The 20,605-nt window shown below is 40.5% G+C and overlaps 1 pseudogene; it reads right to left on the reverse strand.

Moving 5' to 3' along the window:
• Positions 1-902: 902 nt before the first annotated feature.
• On the reverse strand, positions 903-5,352 carry LOC122023648 (annotated as a pseudogene).
• Positions 5,353-20,605: the final 15,253 nt, after the last annotated feature.

The following is a 20,605-nucleotide window of genomic DNA, read 5'->3' on the forward strand; positions in this document are numbered from 1 at the left end:
CATAACTTAATATAGTATTCATCACTGATGATGTCAAAGCTGAATGAAACCTCCCTCCTCACCCATGTCGTAGTCTACGAGGAGTTACATACAAGGATATAAATTGTATAAATGAAACGGAAAAGACTTGATTTGAAGAACAAAAGGGAGGAGGGGGTGCATAAAGGGGAAGGGTCAACCATAGGGAAGGGGGAGGTAGACAATAACAGAAAATCCCACAGCTGCAAGCACCAGCATGGAGGTGGAAGGAGACATTGAGAAGGTTAGTTCCTCTCCTTCTCACTTTGCATTTCCCCTAAAGACATGCAAGCAACAAGCTTGCTAACAATGTATTTGTGAAAGGGAAAAAAAGAAAGAAGGAAAATAACAACAACAACAACAACAAAAACCTGCCAATGTGAGAATTTACACTATACTCAACGCTCAGTAATTTCAAATCCTGTCTTGTGTTATCGCAGGTCAATTGAATTCAGAGATTTTGCTGGATCTATTTTCTGTCAATTTCATAAATAAAAGTAAACTGGCAACTTCACAAGCCACAAGTAAGCATCAGAGGTTCTAACTTCAAATTAAGTGGAACAGTGCAGCAACTAAACAAGCTGCCATCCCTTTAATTACTTGGCCTTATGAGAAGAAAATTTAAGAAGCAAGAATTTCCATGAATAGAGGAAGTATAAAGTCTCATTCATCAATCATACTCGAATCGTACCATCGGATAAAGAGAGATGCAGGTGTGATTGCATCTCACGGAAGCATAAAACTCTATCATCTTAAATAGGAGATATTTCAGCTCAAACCCTGCAGAAAAGCATCAAAATAAGCTCAGTTACAAACCAAGGAGTAAAAGAATTCAGAAAGATGTAAACACAATGTAAAAAATGTTTCAGATACATATACCTCTTTCAAGAGCACCATTTGCGAGCATTTTGAAACATACGTAGTCATGGACTTGGCCCTCTCTTGTCAACATCCCATTCCTTTGGATACCATGGGAATTGCCACATCATGAAGCACCTTTCAGGAAGCGGCATCATGGCAAGGCGCCTTCCATCAGGAGAACAAAGCGCAGCAATTCCAAGTGGAGATCCATTTGGATTGAAAGGATAAACCTCTGATATGCTGCCATTGTCATGACAATAACGCAAAGGGGCCAGGTCGGACTTCAGAATATGATCTAGAACACCATCATCAGGGAAGTATGCTCTTCCCTCTCCATGAGCTGCCCAAACACCCAATCTCTTACCCTCCATTCCTTCAAACATTATAGCTAGAGATTTACCAATTGTTACGCTTGTAAAGCAACATTCAAAGTGGCCAGATTCATTGTGAATGAACCTAGGTTGTGATAAGTCTCCACCATAACCAAGGGATCCTCCCACATCGGCTCCTGGAACCCATCCAAGAAGAGCCATGAGCTGACAACCATTGCAAACACCAAGGCTAAATGTGTCTGCACGGTTGTAAAAATCTTGAAACTGTTGTAGCAGAGGTTGGTTAAATTTAATGGATGCTGACCAGCCTTTCGCTGAATCAAGTACATCAGCATAACTAAAGCCGCCAACAAATGTGATACCACAAAACACCTTCAGAGAGATTTGTCCATGCAGAAGGTCTGACATGGTCACATCCCATGGTTCAAATCCAGCAGCATGAAATGCAGCCGACATTTCTCTATCACCATTGCTACCTTCCTCTCGAATGATAGCTACTCTGGGTTTTGAAGTAGCAAGGATCAGCTTTTCATCAGTGAACTTTGGAGTGAAGGACAATGACCATGAAGGTTCATGCCTATGCTTTAAGCCTTCCTACTCTAATTTGACACAAGAAGCTAGCCTTTGTAGACCCTCAAGTTGAACTTGTCTCCTCCCACAAGTCCCTAAGGAAAGAAGTCTGTTCTTTCAGTTGCATGATTCCATCGACAGACAACTCTATAGTTGGCGAAGAAGTAACATTTCCAATTATCTCACTAGAAATTCCAATTGCTTCAAGCTTTTGCATAACTTTGTCAACATTCAGCGAATTGACCTCAAGAACAAGACCGAGCTCCTCTGCAAACAAAACTTGAAGAAGGTTGTGACCCTTGGAACTCAAGTTCAACTGCATACCACAATTACCTGCAAATGCCATCTCAAGATTACAAACAATAATCCCACCATCACTAATGTCATGACCAGAAGAAATTAACTGCTCACTCAGAGTTCTTGGACAGCTTCAAATGCCTTTTTCAGGTATAGCCTTTACATCTCCAAGAGATGTAACCTGTGCCCAAACTAAATTTGTCAATGCTTCACCAACAGCCATCCTTGCCATAGCTTTCGGGTTCAACAAACCTTTCAGTGGTTGCTCTCCTATTGCACAAGCACCACCAGTAAAATCCATATATTTCTGGGAGATAACAGCAACATCAGAAAGTGGTAGTTGGAGGGGACCCACAGTTTGTTGTTGTGCCACAAGTCCTGTTACACACCTGTCCAACTTTTGTTGTTAAGAAACCTTTTGAACAAACTAAAGGTAAATTCAAGATCCTTTTTAAATAATCTATTAATGTAGTGCTGAGTGAAATATCTAGAGACTCCACTACCGGAGGTACTCACTGGAACTCGAAATTTTTCTATGGCATATCTCCAAGCACCTTTTCAAGCTCAAGATTCTCAACAGGTGGTGGTGGTGGTGGTGGAGGAAGCTTATTTTCTTGGGAATGGGGAACAACCAAGCTATCTATTAACACAATTTGTCCACTACCATTGATCATGCCAATAACCGCCATAGAAACCCTTTCCCTGTCACATATAGATTGCAACAAACTCTGACTCTCTGATTTAACTAACAAAGCATCCTGTTCCTGTTACTCTGCACCCCAAATTTCTAAAACTGACATTGTGTGATCACTAATTATAGAACGGATATCAATTTCAGCTCCTTCAGGATAGATAATTTCTTTTACAACATTACAATTACCCCCAACTCCTTGATCATGGATGCTAATAATAGGATTTTTATCTCCCATTTCAACACAAGCACGTACTACACGATAAAGCTTCTGAGCCATCTCAGCATCTCCTCGCTGCACTGCATTAAAATCTAATTCTGCATCATTCTGCCCGCTGGCCATGCTTGAAGCTGCACCACCTCCCATTCCAATTCGTTAAGCTGGACCTCCGATCTTGACAACAAGCATTCCAACTTCTGGTTCTCCTTTTGATATGTGCGCATGATCAATTTGTCCAATGCCCCCACTAAACATCATGGGTTTCAACCATTCACGTCGTTCACCATTAGGAAGTCTCATGCCAAATGTCCTTGTGTAACCTTGAATCAGAGGCTCTCCAAACTTATTGCCATAGTCAGATGCTCCATCACTTGCAGAAACCAAAATTTGTAAAGGAGTAGCCAAATTTGATGGATATGTGAAAGATGAATCTTCCCAATGGTGCATAGGTCCCCTCAATATGAAGATTACCAACACAATATCCTTCTGTAGAAGCTACAACAAAAGATCCCTGTCCAGTAGCATGTGTGTCCCTTATGTGACCTCCAGCTCCTGTTTCTGCCTTGCGGTAAGGAGCTATGGCACAAGGAAAATTATGGGTCTCTGCAGTAAATAATACATCTAGTTCAGGCATCATATTATCAAGGGGGCATGTCAGGCCAGGTGATACTGGGCGCAACTGGGATACTGCAAACCCTTTTAGCGCAACTGGGATACTGCAAACCCTTTTATTGCACTTGAATTGTCCTTGAATCCAATCACAGAATTATTTGGATTTGCCTTCAAAGTGCCCTTCACAATTTGCATTAGTGTTCTGCTCATTGTCTCACCATCTATAATGAGCTTCCCATTAAAGAACCGTGTCCGCTATGCTCACTATTTGACTGTACAACATCAAAGAGCTCAACTGTTGTTGGATTCCTCTTAATGTCATCTCTAAAAAGTCTGGTGTAGTACTGAATATCTTGTTCATCAAAAGAAAGGCCCATCTTTACATTAATCTCTTCCAATGCTTGTCTTCCCCTCTCGATGACTGAAATCACTATAACAGGATCAAGAATAGCACAAGTGTGAAATGTAGTAACCTTTACTGGATAAACACATTCTGTCATCCTATCATGAACAAGTGATGCAAAATCATTGATCTGGCTCTCCTCCAGTGGCTTGCTTCCTTTCCTAAGACAAAAGGAATCTCTTTGACCTCTCCATACGAGTCACTACTATTAAGGAACACGCTTGATAAGTTGATTCAGCATTTGTTGACCATGCTGTAGTAAAGGACATGGGAGGTCCAACTTCAACAATTACAATACCAGTATCAATGTCAACTTCTTTTTCATGAAAGCTCTCTGCCTGAAGATTCTCAGGCTCAAATGTCTCCTGCAGAAGCCACGTAAGTGCTCCAACTTCAACAATTACAATACCAGCATCAATGTCAATTTCTTTTTCAAGAAAGCTCTCTGCTTGAAGATTCTCTGGCTCAAATGTCTCCTGCAGAAGCCACGTAAGTGCTCCAAGTTTCTCCTTCGATGGGTCACCATCAACACCTATGTTGAAACAAACTTCAGTTTTTATCTCAACAATGTCACCTGAAACCTTTGCTTGGACCTGCCTCAGCAGCTCTACAACAGCATTGTCATGAAGCAGTGGACGACGAAAAAAGTGTATGATTTTTGGGTACACTTCCAGTGAATCAAGTTCCTCTACTAGTGAACCGTGTTGGCCTTTCGAAACTGCGGGCAACTTTGGCACCAAAACTCTACTAACTGACAATCCATGGTCATGCCATCGAGTCAAGCCACCTCGAATAAGGTGGAATCTATCAGGTTGAGAATACTTGCGCCTACAGAGATCAGACCTTTGCCTTCCCTGGAAGAAGACAAGGGAGGATTTTCAGAATGCAAACACACGGAAAGACCTACAAGAAAATAACGGATGAAATTCAGGAGAGAAAAAAAAACAGCAAGGATGCTCACCGTACTAGTGCAGAAAGCATGGAGGCGCGAGAAACCAGTTGTAGCAGGATCCCCAAGAACAACCATTTAGACCACTGAAAAAAAAAAAACAATAGATTGATCGACCCACAAAATAAACCTTGATAAAATCGACAAAACGCAGGTTAGGGGAGCATAAATCCTCAAATCCGAAGAAAAATTGCAATCCACCAGGTAAAAAGCGCTTTGAAAAAGTGGAGGCGAAGACACACAGACGGAGATAGTAGAAGGATGAGGAACTGAGGCGTAGGTGATTTCCGGCGAGGGGCGTGCGTGTCGGAGATGATCGGCGAGAAAAAGGGGCCGGGGCAGGAGGCGGCAAGAGAGGGTCGGCTGGGGATGCGATGTTCGATTTTCAGGTTGTGTATCTCCGGTTAAAAATTCAGAGTGTATTTATATATTTACGGATAAATTAAAAAACATATGATATTTTACTAAAAAATATTTAGCTTACTGCGCCTATTAATGCTGCAAGGTTGGAACCGCCAACCCAGCGGCCCCTCAACCCGGCCCCACAATTACTGCGCGCCTATTAATCATCCCATTATGGAAAGTTATTTACTCGATGAAATTTACACATCAATAATTGTAATAAGAATAGCAAGTGCAGGCACACTGGTAAGTACATAGGATAATATATTTATACCTAATACATATTTTAAATATAATTATATATTTAATTTCTACGTTGAAAAGAATTTGATCTAATAAAATTTTTAGATAAAAATAAAGATAAAATAATTAATAATAAATAATGAAATAAATATAGTATATGTGAATTTTCAGAGTTTACCTAGATTTTATAAAAAATTATGGATATTTTGAGGGGATAAATTAGATAGAGGAAGTTTGTACTCTATTCAATTTCCCTAAGTTTAATTTACTAAAACTAAGTTTTTAATTAACCTTCTGTCGTCGTTGCTTTCCCCACGTGCAATACGTGCCTCACCATCGACCGTCGGCATGGTGCGTCGCTGCCCTCACCACCGTCCTTAGTGGTCGACCGAAAGCAGGCCACCTATCCCCATCTTCTCCCCTCCACGTCACCCCTTCACCCATGAGCTCGCTATGGTGTTTCACCACACGAGCGATCAACGTCGCCCCTACGTGCGCCCTGTCGCTTGGCTATCCTTGCGGACAATTGATGCCAATGCAACATACTCGCTCCTCCACAACTGTCGGCACCAAGACAACCATCATCTTGCTTCACCACCGCGAATATGCTGTAGGATCGTAAAGCGCTAGAGGGAGGGGGGGGGGTAAATAGTGCTCGTGGCTAATTTGTTCGTTTTGAGTAAATACGCAGCGAAAAATAAAGATAAACAATACAAACATCAAGAATTTACTTGGTTTGGAGCCTGTGGTGACTTCTACTCCAAGGTCCGCACGTGAGAGTGCTTTCGATGGATAACCACTAATCAGTCAAAAAGAGTAAAAATATAATTTTACAAGTAATTTGAAAATTAAAGAATACCAACGACTTTGTATAAAGAAATCTTCAGTAGAATCGTCGTCGGAGCTTTCGGGCGTCGTATAAGCGTTTTTTGAGCAACTCAAAGCGAAACTTGTTCGGAATGTTGTTGTGAAGCTCCTAGTCGAAGCCTGCTTTTATAGGCTGTTTCGGGCGCCTGGAACCCCTCCAAGCGTCTGGAACACATGGTTCGGCCAATCGACGCGCATCACATTAGCTTGTAGATAACTTTTGGGCTCCGGGCGTCCGAACCCCTTCCGAGCGACGGATCAGCTTTTTTCAGTCCTTTATTTTCTACAAAATAAAGTTATTCCAGACATAAAATAATATATATAATATGAGATTTGGCAGCCTTTTACTGTCCGGTTCTGACTTTGTTTCGTCGAAAGTCTAGGTCAAATCGACACCTATTATTCCCTCTTCGAGGAACGTGTCCTCGCCTACTCCTCTCAGGAAAAGTTACCTATTTCCAGACCGATCCTCCATACCGAGTAGACTTTTGCTCAGCGTCCGAGGCTTTCGGTCTTCATACTGGACGTCCACTCCACGACCCGTCCAGATTTCCACCTGGTCCGTGACCATCAGGATTTCAACTTAGAGTCTCTGACTCTAGGATTTTGCCCGAAGCGCTCGATCCGTCAAAACTTTCCACCTAGGGTTACCATCCCCTAGAGTTTTCCACCTGTCTAATAATAGCTAGGACTTTTTATCACTTATGGTTACCATCCTCTAGAACCTAGGGTTACCACCCCTAAAGTTTTCCACCTGCCTAGAATCCATTAGGACTTTTATCTAAAAACACTTAAGACTTTTTCTATAAGCTCAATCAATCTTGTTAGATCATAAAATAACTTAATTTTAAATTTTTTGACATAATTAAAATACAGATTCGTCTAGTGTTTTCCACACTAACACTCTCACCGAAGGAGGGTAGCGAAGGCAATCGATACTGCTTTCTAAGGTTCCTTCACGAGTGACCAGCGGTGCGCTTATCGCTTTTCTGCTGACGACGCTGTCTTTCTCCCTTGATGTCAGTGTTGCTATATTGTCGTCGTTGCTATATTACCGCCATTGCAGCTCATCGCCGACCACCAACCAATTTCTAACCCATGCCATCTCTAGCCACCGTGAGCCACCGAAGAAGATCTGCTGCCGGTGAATTAAGGTAAAGGTTTAATTAATGCAATTATCCATTTGATTAGACTTCGTACATTAACTAGTTAATTAACAGATTAATTAATTTCCTTAATAGTGGTTTAATTAAATTGGTTGATTAATAGAATTAATTAATTAGGGTTAATTAATTAATTGAGTTAATTGATTTAAAAGTTGTGGCTAATCTTATTTGGGTTAAATGATTACTAAAGACATTAATTAATCAAATTAGGAATTTATGAGATCAATCAAGAATTGATTAACTTGATAGCTACTTGAATTACTTATCATATTTGTAAATTATTAGTTGACAGTTTAGTTAACAAAATTATTTGTCAGGAGAATAATTAACATATAAATTAATCAATACGTGGATAAACTAATTTAACTTTATTACTAGGATTACTCTAGTACTTAGTTTAAGCTTCATTTCTGATACCGGTAAGATTTGAGTTCGATGCAGACTTTTGACTTGAAGATAGGATGATTTACTATTGAGGTGGATAGTTTTTGCTTGACTTTTTTAGATCTTTGATCTTAGCACATAACTATATCTGCTTATATATTGATCAGGTGGCATTTACTTACTTACCTTACTCCACTCAAGTTATTTTTTGAGTTGATACTTAATTGCTTGTACTTAGTTTGATCTATTTGATATTCATGCAGTCTCATTGTTATCCATGTTATTTATGCTATTTATACTTGTGTCTTTATGTATCAATATAGTAGTGTAGGATATCGAGTATACTACTAGAACCTTGTTTGTTATTTAGACTCATGCATATACAATAGTAAGATCATACCGTAGTGTAGGATATCGAGTATCCTACGAGATCCTTGTTTGTTATTTAGGCTCATGTCTATACATTAGTAAGATTATATTGTAGTGTAAGATATTGAATATCCTACTAGGCCTTTATCTGTTAGAAAATCTCATGCCTATATAATAGTAAAATCATATCGTAGTGTAGGATATCGACTATCGAGTATCCTTATAGTGTCTGAAACCACTTAATTAAGGATATTTATTGAATTAATTATAATTTAATTGAAATTCAGATTTAATTAAGAATTTACTAATTTAATAGATGGATTAAGTTAGATTTTATTAAATTAGCTTATATTTATGGAATTAGAATTAATCAATTAAGAAAAAAGTTGAATATAAATATGTATAAAATTTATTTAAAAACCAAATGTGTATATAAAAATTTATATAACCCATGTGTATAAATTTTTATATAAAAATGTATATAATTTAGTAAATATATAAAAATTTATATAATCCATGTGAATAAATTTTATATAAATTTATATGACTGAGTAACTAGATAAAAATTTATATAACCCGTATATATACATTTTTATATAAATTTATATGACTGAGTAAATATACTTAGGCTTATAAAAAATTTATATAACCATAGATATAGATTTTTGTTATTTATAAAATTTATAAAGACTTAGTATATGTAAAAATTTATATAACCATATATATAGATTTTTGTTATTTATAAAATTTATAAAGAATTAGTATATGTATATAGGAATTAATAAAACATATAAATATAAATTTTTATAAAGAAATTATATGTGTATAAATTATCCATTTAATCATAAATGAAATATAAATAATATATATTATATATGATATAAATATGAAAAAAATTATAATATGTGAATAAAACTTAGTATATAGGAATTAAAAGACTTAGCATTTAGGGATAAAACTTAGTATCTATAAATTTATAGATATTATTGTTATAGTATATACTAAAATCCTAGTTTTTGTATAAACATTTATTTAGAAATAAGAATCATATTGGTCAAATATCTACATTTATATATACTAAGTGTAGTCGTTCAATTAATTTATATTGTCGATAACACGGTGTGTGGTGTCACACACAGGAGATCGTGTTATTGGTTCTTTATAAATTATAAATAGTAGCTCACGACTACAATGGAAAGAAACAAACCATTGTAATAGTCGTAGTGTAATTAGGTATTAGTTTATCTTGACTAATAAATTACACTAGTACACTCTAAGTGTATTGAGCGGGACCATTTAAGGAAAGTTCTTTTTATACTGACTTAATAAAAAAAATAAGTCCTTAGTTATTATGGAAGTGTGTGTGTAACGCCCGAAAATTTCTCAAATAAATTTTAGAAATATTCTATTATTTTTATGGAATTTTAGAATATTTTTATGAAAATTTTGGAGTAGAATAAAAACGTAGAATAACCTAAGCGGGAATTGAACCCGGGACCTATTAGACCCTACGATTTATAAATGACCTTAGTAACCAGGGGGCCCCTGCAGGGGTGTGCTGAAAGAAGAGGAGAGAAATTATATTTATGATTGAGTTGGGTTGTATTAATCACTTAATATAAATAGGGAATTTAAGTGGGGATTTATTATTTTTGATCGACAACTTCTCTTCTCCCTCACCCTCACCCGACACCACCCTCTCTCCTCCTCACCCTCTCGGCGCCCAAGCCCAAGAGAACTAGGGTTCCACCCCTAGGGTCGTAGGAGCACCTTCCGAAGATGTCTCCGATACGAGGACGCTCCTCTCCGCGAGAAGAACGCGTAGACGTAAGAAGATCGCCGAAGAGATCTTCTTCTTCGGAAATCTAGCGATCAGAATTTGTAAGAAACCTAGCGCAGGAAGTAAGTAACCCCTCACCTGCAGTATAAGTAGCCAATCGTATGCTTTTGTGTTCTTAGTTCACTTTTATGTTCTTAGTGCAGCCATATGCAGAGTTAGAGTACACCAGGTGCTCGATAAAATGACTAGTACAGTTATATGCTGTAGTAGACATTTTAATAGTTCAGTTAAATGTCATCGATGCATTTTAATAGCATATATAGTCTTGCTTCAGTTATATGGGACTACGGTCCAATGGGTGGGCTCTCATAGTTGCCTCTAGGTTCAGATAATCTAGCTCTAGGTTCAGATAACCTAGTAAGAGTAAGATGAGATAAATCAGTTATGAACAGTATTTTACTTTTATTAGTGGCACTGTACTGGACTCTCAGTTGTCCTTGGGTTGGCTCCCATAGTCGTCCCTAGGTTTAGATAACCTAGTAAACCCTACTAGATTCGGGACTAGCTACCTCGGGCCTAGTTAGGGATGCACGCATAGCAAGTACAGTTGCCGGGCCCATCAGTAGCATGATTAGTATTTTTATCTATTTATGAAAATAGTTTTCAAAACTTCACAAATCAGTTAGGTGCATACAGCTCAGCTTCAACATTAACCTAACATCAATTTTAGCTTAGCTTCTGTATCAGTTTAATTTTCTTATTGATACAACAAATAGTTTTATGTTCAGTATTTGATTGCCACGACTTGTATGTCAATATGCCATGTTTTAGCATTTTCAGCATGATCATCAGCATGTATTTCAAATAACATCCTTTGAAAGCATGATTTCTTCGAATGCATGTTTTTGTGAGGTAGATGGTTCTTACTAAGCTCCCAAGCTTATAATTTCCTTTCCTTATACTGTAGATAAAGGTAAAGGGAAGATGGATTAGCGGAGACTGAAGGGCAATGCGACAAGATGTGTGCGAGAAGGAACTTGGAATAAAGACCCTTGGAGACTAGCAAGCTTAAAGGATTAGGACTCCTTATATTTTATTTTTTCCGCACCTTTTGAATTCTAAATGTTATGCCTAGACTTCTAGCTACCTCGATGTTAGTCGGTAAATTATGAATCATGACATGCTTAGTAACATTCCAATGTTTATTGGTTGATACATTCGTGTTGTACACGAAATTACTGAAATGCAGCAGAAATCAGAGCTCCAATCGATCAGCCGATCGATTGGGAAGTGATCTGCCGCGTACATAGAGCTGATGAATCGATCAGCTGATCGATTGGCCATGGATCGATCAGCCGATCGATCGGGAATTCATTCCCACGAACAGAGAGCTTCTGAATCGATTATTGGATCGATTGACCAGACTGGATCGATCAGATGATCGATTCCGAATTTACCTCCGTGCACAGTAGCACGTTGGATCGATCAGGTGATCGATCGAGATGACTCCAATCGATTGAATCCCAATTTCAATCGATTGGAAGGTTTGAATTCGGCTGGAAACCTCCGCTTTCAGCTCCTTGACCATATGGGTTATTGGGGTAGTGTTAATGGCATGTTTAGCTTGCATAAATGTCCAATTTTTTTATGAAGATAAAGTAAAGCTATGGTTCCACCCATATTCTTAGAAATTACCAAAGCATGTTCCATTTCTTAGAGACTTGCATTAAATAGCTGAGCATGAGTCATATGGTAGGATATTGCATGAAGAGTTCAAACTTTCCCCTTTAGCACATGTACATCAATGAAAGAAAAAAAAGTATTGTGAACATTAAATCCCAGATTTTATAGTAAATAGTAGAATTTTTAATTAGTTCAGCTTTCCGCACAAAATAGTTTAGCAAATGTAACCTCGGCCTTACAGTTCAGTCAGTAGAAGGCGGGTCGTTACAGAGTGCTATCAGAGCAAGTTCCATACTTCCTCCACACACACATCAGCATTGAACCTACACCCTCTAAGTAAGAATATCTCTCACTTTATTTATGTTTCTTTCTTTCATGTTTATAGATGACTAAAGCATGTTCATATATGGTAGCATCTAACAAGATAATAGTAGTTATGTAAACATGATTGTATTAGTTATGTATGTCCTCTTTTTCCCTAGAAAATGGTATGAGGACGCCCAGCAAAAAGGGCACCAGCTACTGAGCCCCAGCATGAGGTAGACAACTCAGTGCCTCCCCTAGAGCTTACAGAGGTAGTGGCTCAGTTACAGAAGCAACTAGATGAATAGCAACAGGAGATAGCCACCCTAAGGGCTAATCAGCAGAACACTCCCACTGTCACTCCGGAACCTAACTTAGCAACCCCAGTAGTGATAGAGTTTCCACCAGTCCAACCTACAGCACCAGTAGCCCCAGCAGCATGGGCAAGGGGAGAAGCCTATCTGATCCAGTGGCAGAAAATCAAGCCAGAGAACTTCTTAGGCACCAGTGAACCATGGGATGCCTAAGACTGGTTCAAAACACTGGAGAGTACGATGGAGCTTCTGGACTGGCCAGAGTATGAAAAGGTGAAATGCGCCTCCTTTTGCCTGGCAGGAGACGCACGTATGTGGTGGGAGAGGATTAAAGTGAAGCACCCAGTGAACCAGATGACATGGGCCGACTTCGAGAGAGAATTCTTTGAGGAGTTCTTTCACATGCGGGTCACAAACCGCCACTACGACGAGTTCACTGAATTTCGTCAGGGCAACCTTTCAGTTGGGGAGGTCGTGAAGAAATTCAACAGACTAGCTCGTCTATGCCCCGAACTAGTCAACACTGAAAGAGAACGAGTTCGGTTGATACTCAAAATGCTAAGGCCGGAAAAAGCAATGAGCGTGGCTAGCAGCGTACATAGGCCGCAAACCACTGAAGAACTGGTAAGTAGTGCTCTGATCACCGAGCATTACTAGAACAACATCAAGCAGCAGAAGCAAGCCTTCTCAGAGTCCAAAGGCCAAGGAGGCTCAGGTACTCAGAAACACCAGGGCCACAGCTCTAACTGGAAAGGGAACTCCAGTAACAAACGTAAACCAGGGAGTTACCCAAAAGGAGGACCATCTAGTAAACAGCCTAGCTATCCCAAGTGTTCTACTTGTGGGAAATTCCACCCCGGAGTTTGTCGCAAGGGCACACAAGGATGCTTCGAATGTGGCCAGGAAGGGCATATGGCTAAGCAATGCCCGAACAAGACCAGTTTTCCCCCACTGCAACCGATTTAGTACGGAGACAAACCATCCCAGTTGCACTAGATGCAGGCTGCTTTAGATGGTCCACATATCAGCTAAGGCAGACTAGAAGCCCCCTCAGCCACAACGAATGCGAGGATCTACTCACTCACCAGAGAGGACGTAGCGAATGCCTCGACAGTTGTTACAGGTCAGATCAGTATTTTACAACAAAGTGCAACTGCCTTATTCGATACTGGGCAACCCATTCTTATATATCCAGGACATTCGTCGAAAAGTTGGCGATATCTCCAGAGGTACTCAATGGTCAATTTTTGACAACACTACCTTCAGGAGAAATCATGGCATCCACGCACTGGCTCCGAGCAGTGCCAGTCATTATATCAGACAGAGAGATTTTTGGTGATCTGATAGTGCTTGATATGGCTGACTATGATGTCATCTTGGGAATGGACTTTCTGATCAAATACGGTGCCTCCATAGAGTGCCGTAAACAGAAAGTTGTATTCTAACCTGAAGCAGGAGTGCAGTTTGGGTACATCGGGGAACCAAAGAGAAAGGCCAAGAAGTTTCTCTCAGCTCTGAAAGCACAGAAACTACTAGATTCAGGATGTATAGGATTCTTAGCACATGTAGTCAGTACCAGTCAGAACAAGGACCAAAAGCTAGAAGAGGTCCGAGTTGTATGTGACTACCCAGCAGTCTTCCCTGAGGAGTTACCGGGCCTAGCACCAGACAGAGAGATTGAATTTGAGATAGAACTCATCCCCGGTACGAATCTCATCTCCAAAGCACCCTATCGCATGGCTCCAGCAGAACTGAAGGAACTTCAGGAGCAACTACAGGAGCTGCTTGACAAGGGTTTCGTACGCCCTAGTCACTCACCATTAGGAGCTCCTGTATTGTTCGTGAAGAAGAAGGACGGGAGCATGCGCCTGTGTATAGACTACCGGGCACTAAATCAAGTCACGATTAAGAACAGGTATCCTCTTCCCAGGATAGATGACCTGTTTGATCAGCTGAAGGGAGCAACAGTGTTATCTAAAATAGACCTCAGATCGGGATATCACCAGGTGAGAGTTAAAGAGGGTGATATACCCAAGACAACTTTCAGGACCAGATACGGACATTATGAGTTCGTAGTCATGCCCTTTGGCGTGACGAATGCTCCAGCTACTTTCATGGACCTCATGAACCGAGTATTCAGAGAATACTTAGATAAGTTCGTTATCGTGTTCATCGACGACATTCTTATCTATTCCGGAACTCAGGAAGAACATGTAGAGCACCTGAAGATAGTACTGCAGACCCTTCAGCAGAACCAGCTGTACGCCAAGTTCACGAAATGTGAATTCTGGCTTGATCAGGTGTCCTTTCTGGGTCACATCATCTCTAAGGAAGGTATCATGGTAGACCCCAGTAAGATAGAGGCTGTGAGTAACTGGAAAAGACCTAAGAACGTCAGTGAAATCAGAAGCTTTCTGGCACTAGCAAGGCTACTACAGAAAATTTGTAGAGGATTTCTCCAGGATAGCCTCCCCACTGACAACTCTCACCAGGAAGGACAGAAAATTTCAGTGGACAGAGGACTGTGAGAACAGTTTCATCGAGCTAAAAAGAAGATTGACCAGTGCTCCTATTCTGACTCTGCAAGAAAACACAGACAACTTTGATATTTACAGTGACGCCTCTAAATTGGGACTAGGAGCAGTACTGATGCAAAATGGCAGGGTGATCGCCTATGCCTCCAGACAACTCAAGGATTATGAGAGGAACTACCCTACTCATGACCTTGAGCTTGCAGCAGTTGTCTTTGCCCTCAAAATTTGGAGACATTACTTGTACGGAGCCCAGTGCAGAGTGTATACAGATCATCAGAGTTTGAAGTACTACTTCACTCAGAAGGATCTAAATATGCGACAGCGCAGATGACTCGAGCTGGTCAAAGACTATGATATAGATATCCTCTACCACCCAGGAAAAGTCAATAAGGTGGCAGACGCACTTAGCAAGAAGTCCAGTGTCACCTTACTATCCCTAGCAGCCATGTCACCGCCCCTACAAAAAGAGATTACAGATTTCAGACTCGAACTTGTAGTTGGACAGCTCTCTACTATGACATTAGTATTCTCCTTGCTTGGTGACATTCAGACAGCTCAGGATCAGGACCCTAAAATTCAGAAAATCAAGCAAGGGTTGACAGAATCAGAAAGTGGAGAGTTCAGAGTGTCCGATAGTGGGGTATTACATTTTGGTGACAGACTATACGTTCCGGATCAGGAGGAACTACAGAGGAAGATCCTAGACGAGGCTCACAAGAATCCTTATGCGATGCATCCTGGTTCCACCAAGCTGTACCAAGACCTAAAGAGACATTTTTGGTGGCCTGGAATGAAGAGAGACATCGCTAGATATGTCAGTACCTGTCTGACATGTCAAAGGGTCAAGGTAGAACACCAGAGACCAGGAGGAGTTCTGCAGCCTATTCAGATCCCAGAATGGAAGTGGGAGGATATTTCCATGGATTTCATAGTGGGACTACCCAGAACCACGAATGGTTTTGATACCATCTGGGTAATAGTCGACAGATTGACTAAATCAGCCCACTTCTTAGCTATCAGGATATCCTACTCCATGGAACAGCTGGCTTAGTTGTATCTCAAGGAGATTGTCAGACTGCATGGAGTCCCACGGACCATTATATCAGACAGAGACAGTAGATTCACGTCACACTTCTGGGAGTGTGTACAGTCAGCATTGGGCACCAGGTTAAAGTTTAGCACAACTTTCTATCCTTAGACAGATGTTCAGACGGAGCGAGTAAATCAGGTACTCGAAGATATGCTCCGAGCATGTGCCCTAGACTTCAAGGGGAGTTGGTGCAAATATCTGTGTTTAGTAGAATTTGCATACAACAATAGTTATCAGGCCACTATCGGCATAACACCCTACGAGGCTCTCTATGGGCGGAGGTGTAGATCTCCAATCTGCTGGTATGAAAGTGATGAACAGAAAGAACTAGAACTTCAGATAGATCTAGTAGCAGATACCACAGCAGCTATACAGCAGATCCGCCAGAGGAAAGAGACAGCTCAGAGCCGCCAGAAAAGCTATGCTGATACACGACGCCGACCTTTAGAGTTTTCAGTTGGGGATACAGTATTCCTCCGAGTGGCTCCCATGAAGGGAGTAATGCATTTTGGGAAGAATGACAAATTAAGTCCCAGATATGTGGGACCATACCTTATCACTAGAAGAGTTGGCAAGGTAGCATATGAGCTAGAGCTACCCCAGGAGATGTCAGCTATCCATAACGTATTTCACGTCTCAATGCTGAAGAAGCATATCCCAGATGCCACCCAGGTGATTGAGCCCCAGTCGGTACAAGTCCGCGAAGACCTCAGCTATGACAGTCGGCCTATTCAGATAGTAGATCGAGCAGTTAAGAAATTGTGGAACAAGGAGGTACCATTAGTAAAAGTCATATGGCAAAATCACACAGCAGAAGAGGCGACTTAGGAGACAGAAGCTAGTATGAGACAGAAGCTAGTATGAGACAGAAGTACCCAGAGTTATTTTAAGTTTGAGGACGAACTTTTTATAAGGTATGGGGGATTGTAACACGCAAAAATTTCTTAAATAAATTTTAGAAATATTCTATTATTTTGCTAGAATTTTAGAATATTTTTATGAAATTTTTGGAGTAGTAGAAGTAGCAAAATTAAATAAAAACATAGAATAGCCTAAACGGGAATTGAACCCGGGACCTATTAGACCCTACGATTTATAGATGACCTTAGTAACCAGGGGGCCCCCAGCAGGGGTGTGCTGAAAGAAGAGGAGAGAAATTATATTTATGATTGAGTTGGGTTGTATTAATCACTTAATATAAATAGGAAATTTAAGTGGGGATTTATTATTTTTGATCGACAACTTCTCTTCTCCCTCACCCTCAACCGATGCCACCCTCTCTCTTCCTCACCCTCTCGGCGCCCAAGCCCAAGAGAACTAGGGTTTCACCCCTAGGGTCGTAGGAGCACCTTCCCGCGACGTCTCCGATACGAGGACGCTCCTCTTCGCGAGAAGAATGCGTAGACGTAAGAAGATTGCCGAAGAGATCTTCTTCTCCGGAAACCTAGCGATCAGAATTTGTAAGAAACCTAGCGCAGGAAGTAAGTAACCCCTCACCTGCAGTATAAGTAGCCAATCGTATGCTTTTGTGTTCTTAGTTCGCTTTTATGTTCTTAGTGTAGCCATATGTAGAGTTAGAGTACACCAGGTGCTCGATAAAATGACAAGTACAGTTATATCCTGCAGTAGGCATTTTAATAGTTCAGTTAAATGCCATCGATGCATTTTAATAGCATATATAGTCTTGCTTCAATTATATGGGACTACGGTCCAATGGGTGGGTTCCCATAGTCGCCTCTAGGTTCAGATAACCTAGCTCTAAGTTCAGATAACCTAGTAAGAACAAGATGAGATAAATCAGTTATGAACAGTATTTTACTTTTATCAGTGACACTGTACTGGACTTTCAGTTGTCCTTGGGTTGGGCTCCCATAGTCGTCCCTAGGTTTAGATAACCTAGTAAACCCTACTAGATTCGTGACTAGCTACCTCGGGTCTAGTTAGGGATGCGCGCATAGCAAGTACAGTTGCCGGGCCCATCAGTAGCATGATTAGTATTTTTATCTATTTATGAAAATAGTTTTCAAAACTTCACAAATCAGTTAGGTGCATACAACTCAGCTTCAGCATTAACCTAACATCAATTTTAGCTTAGCTTCTGTATCAGTTTAATTTTATTATTGATATAACAAATAGTTTTATGTTCAGTATTTGATTGCCATGACTTATATGTCAATATGCCATGTTTTAGCATTTTCAGCATGATTATCAGCATGTATTTCAAATGACATCCTTTGAAAGCATGATTTCTTCGAATGCATATTTTTGTGAGGTAGATGGTTCTTACTAAGCTCCCAAGCTTATAGTTTCCTTTCCTTATACTACAGATAAAGGTAAAGGGAAGATGGATTAGCGGAGACTGGAGGGCAATGCGACAAGATGTGTGTGAGAAGGAACTTGGAATAAAGACCCTTGGAGACTAACAAGCTTAAAGGATTAGGACTCCTTATATTTTATTTTTTCCGCACCTTTTGAATTCTAAATGTTATGCCTAGACTTCTAGCTACCTCGATGTTAGTCGGTAAATTATGAATCATGACATGCTTAGTAACATTCCAATGTTTATTGGTTGATACATTCGTGTTGTACATGAAATTACTGAAATGCAGCAGAAATCAGAGCTCCAATTGATCAGCCGATCGATAGGAGGGTCCCCAATCGATTAGCCGATCGATTGGGAAGTGATCTGCCGCGTACAGAGAGCTGATGAATCTATCAGCTGATCGATTGGCCATGGATCGATTAGTCGACCGATCGGGAATTCATTCCCGCGAACAGAGAGCTTCTGAATCGATTATCGGATTGATTGACCAGACTGGATCGATCAGATGATCAATTCCGAATTTACCTCCGTGCACAGTAGCACGTTGGATCGATCAGGTGTCACGCCCCGGGGGAGTCCCTGTCCAAAGAAATTTCGGCAGCTCCTCCCCTGTACGGTGATAATCTGAAACATTTATACAAAGCCCTCAGGGTCACATATACCTCGGCCAACACGGCCGGAACAATAACAGTAATAAAAAAAATATATAACACAAAATCATCCACGCAGTTTATATCATCAGCCCACTCGGCTGGAACAAAAATCCAAAACATAGTAGAAAAATGATAGAAAACCAAAATATATGACATGCTAGCCGGCTAGGCTTACACCACACCACAAAACACCACTCCGGAAACAAAATCGAAACACAAGCTAGATACACAAATACCAAAGTACAAATGAACAACAGCGAAGACAGATCTTCTGAGGTGACATGGGACCAGCAGGCAGGATACTCCAAGCGACACCATAAACAACCTGGTACCTGAAAAAAAATAGTGTCCACGGGGGTGAGTTCAACAACTCAGCGAATACCAATAGACATGCCTAGCAAGATATATCTAACAGCAATAAACATGGAATACAACTTCCTAATCATATATAGGAAATATGCAAAACTGAAAGGTAACTGAGGAAGCTGTACTCACCAGGAACTCCTATCCAGAACAAAAGGGTCGTCAAACCAGATACACAATATGCCTCCTGTATGCATGTCAAACAAATGCATCCACCAAAATGCAGCATATAAGTGCAACAAACACAAGCAAATAAATGCAATAAATGCATATGATGCCAATGACATGGTCACCCCTGACGCCAGTCAGTCATCTCACACACAATGGTGAGATTGAGTGGTTAGGGAAATGACAACCGTGCACTCTGACGTCACTTCTCCTGATGAGTGACCGAATGGACGGGATGCTGTCGGAGTATACACATACTCCTACCCCAAATCAATAATGGGGGAGCGCAATGCTCTCATCTCCCGATACACTATGACGGGGAGGAATCCCTGACGTGCTACCACGCTGCGTCACGCTACCCATGAGCGGACCAACGGAGCACCGAACAGTGATGAAACTGGCGATATGCTCTTCAATAACAGAGTAGACTATCACACAGCATGCAATCATGTGAATGTTGCATGACACTAAGCATGGCGATATTCTGAACCAAATCCACATATATATATAAAAATGTGTACCCTAGTACAAGTAAGTCAAATCCTCAGATCTAGGGTATACAGGTCCTCTATGGTATAACAACCTAGGTCCTGCACATATCCACCTCCATAAAATATGTACCAACAATGTACATGGATCAAAACAAAAGGGTCTAGGTATACAGATCAGATATGATATAAACACATAGATACACATGCCAGATAATAAAATCCAGAACCTAGTTCTAACCTCAGTAAGGTATGGCATGTCACTTACTCTAGGAACTAAGGTACTCATGGCAATAATCACGAAACGTAAACATGGATATATAACAAACGCCCAACAGAACATGATATGGGTAACAAACAGTGACATACCAAAGACAAACATGATCATTGCTTGTAGCTATAAAATACTATGCATATCCAATTGACAATATCATAAAAGATAAGTCAAGAGGTACCCGCCTTCAATAGGAAGGTCCAATCCAGTCCAAATCCGACGTTGAGATGCTCATCTCAAATCAGAGT

This window comes from Zingiber officinale, chromosome 9B (assembly GCF_018446385.1).
Source record: "Zingiber officinale cultivar Zhangliang chromosome 9B, Zo_v1.1, whole genome shotgun sequence".
In the NCBI taxonomy this organism is placed as follows: domain Eukaryota; kingdom Viridiplantae; phylum Streptophyta; class Magnoliopsida; order Zingiberales; family Zingiberaceae; genus Zingiber; species Zingiber officinale.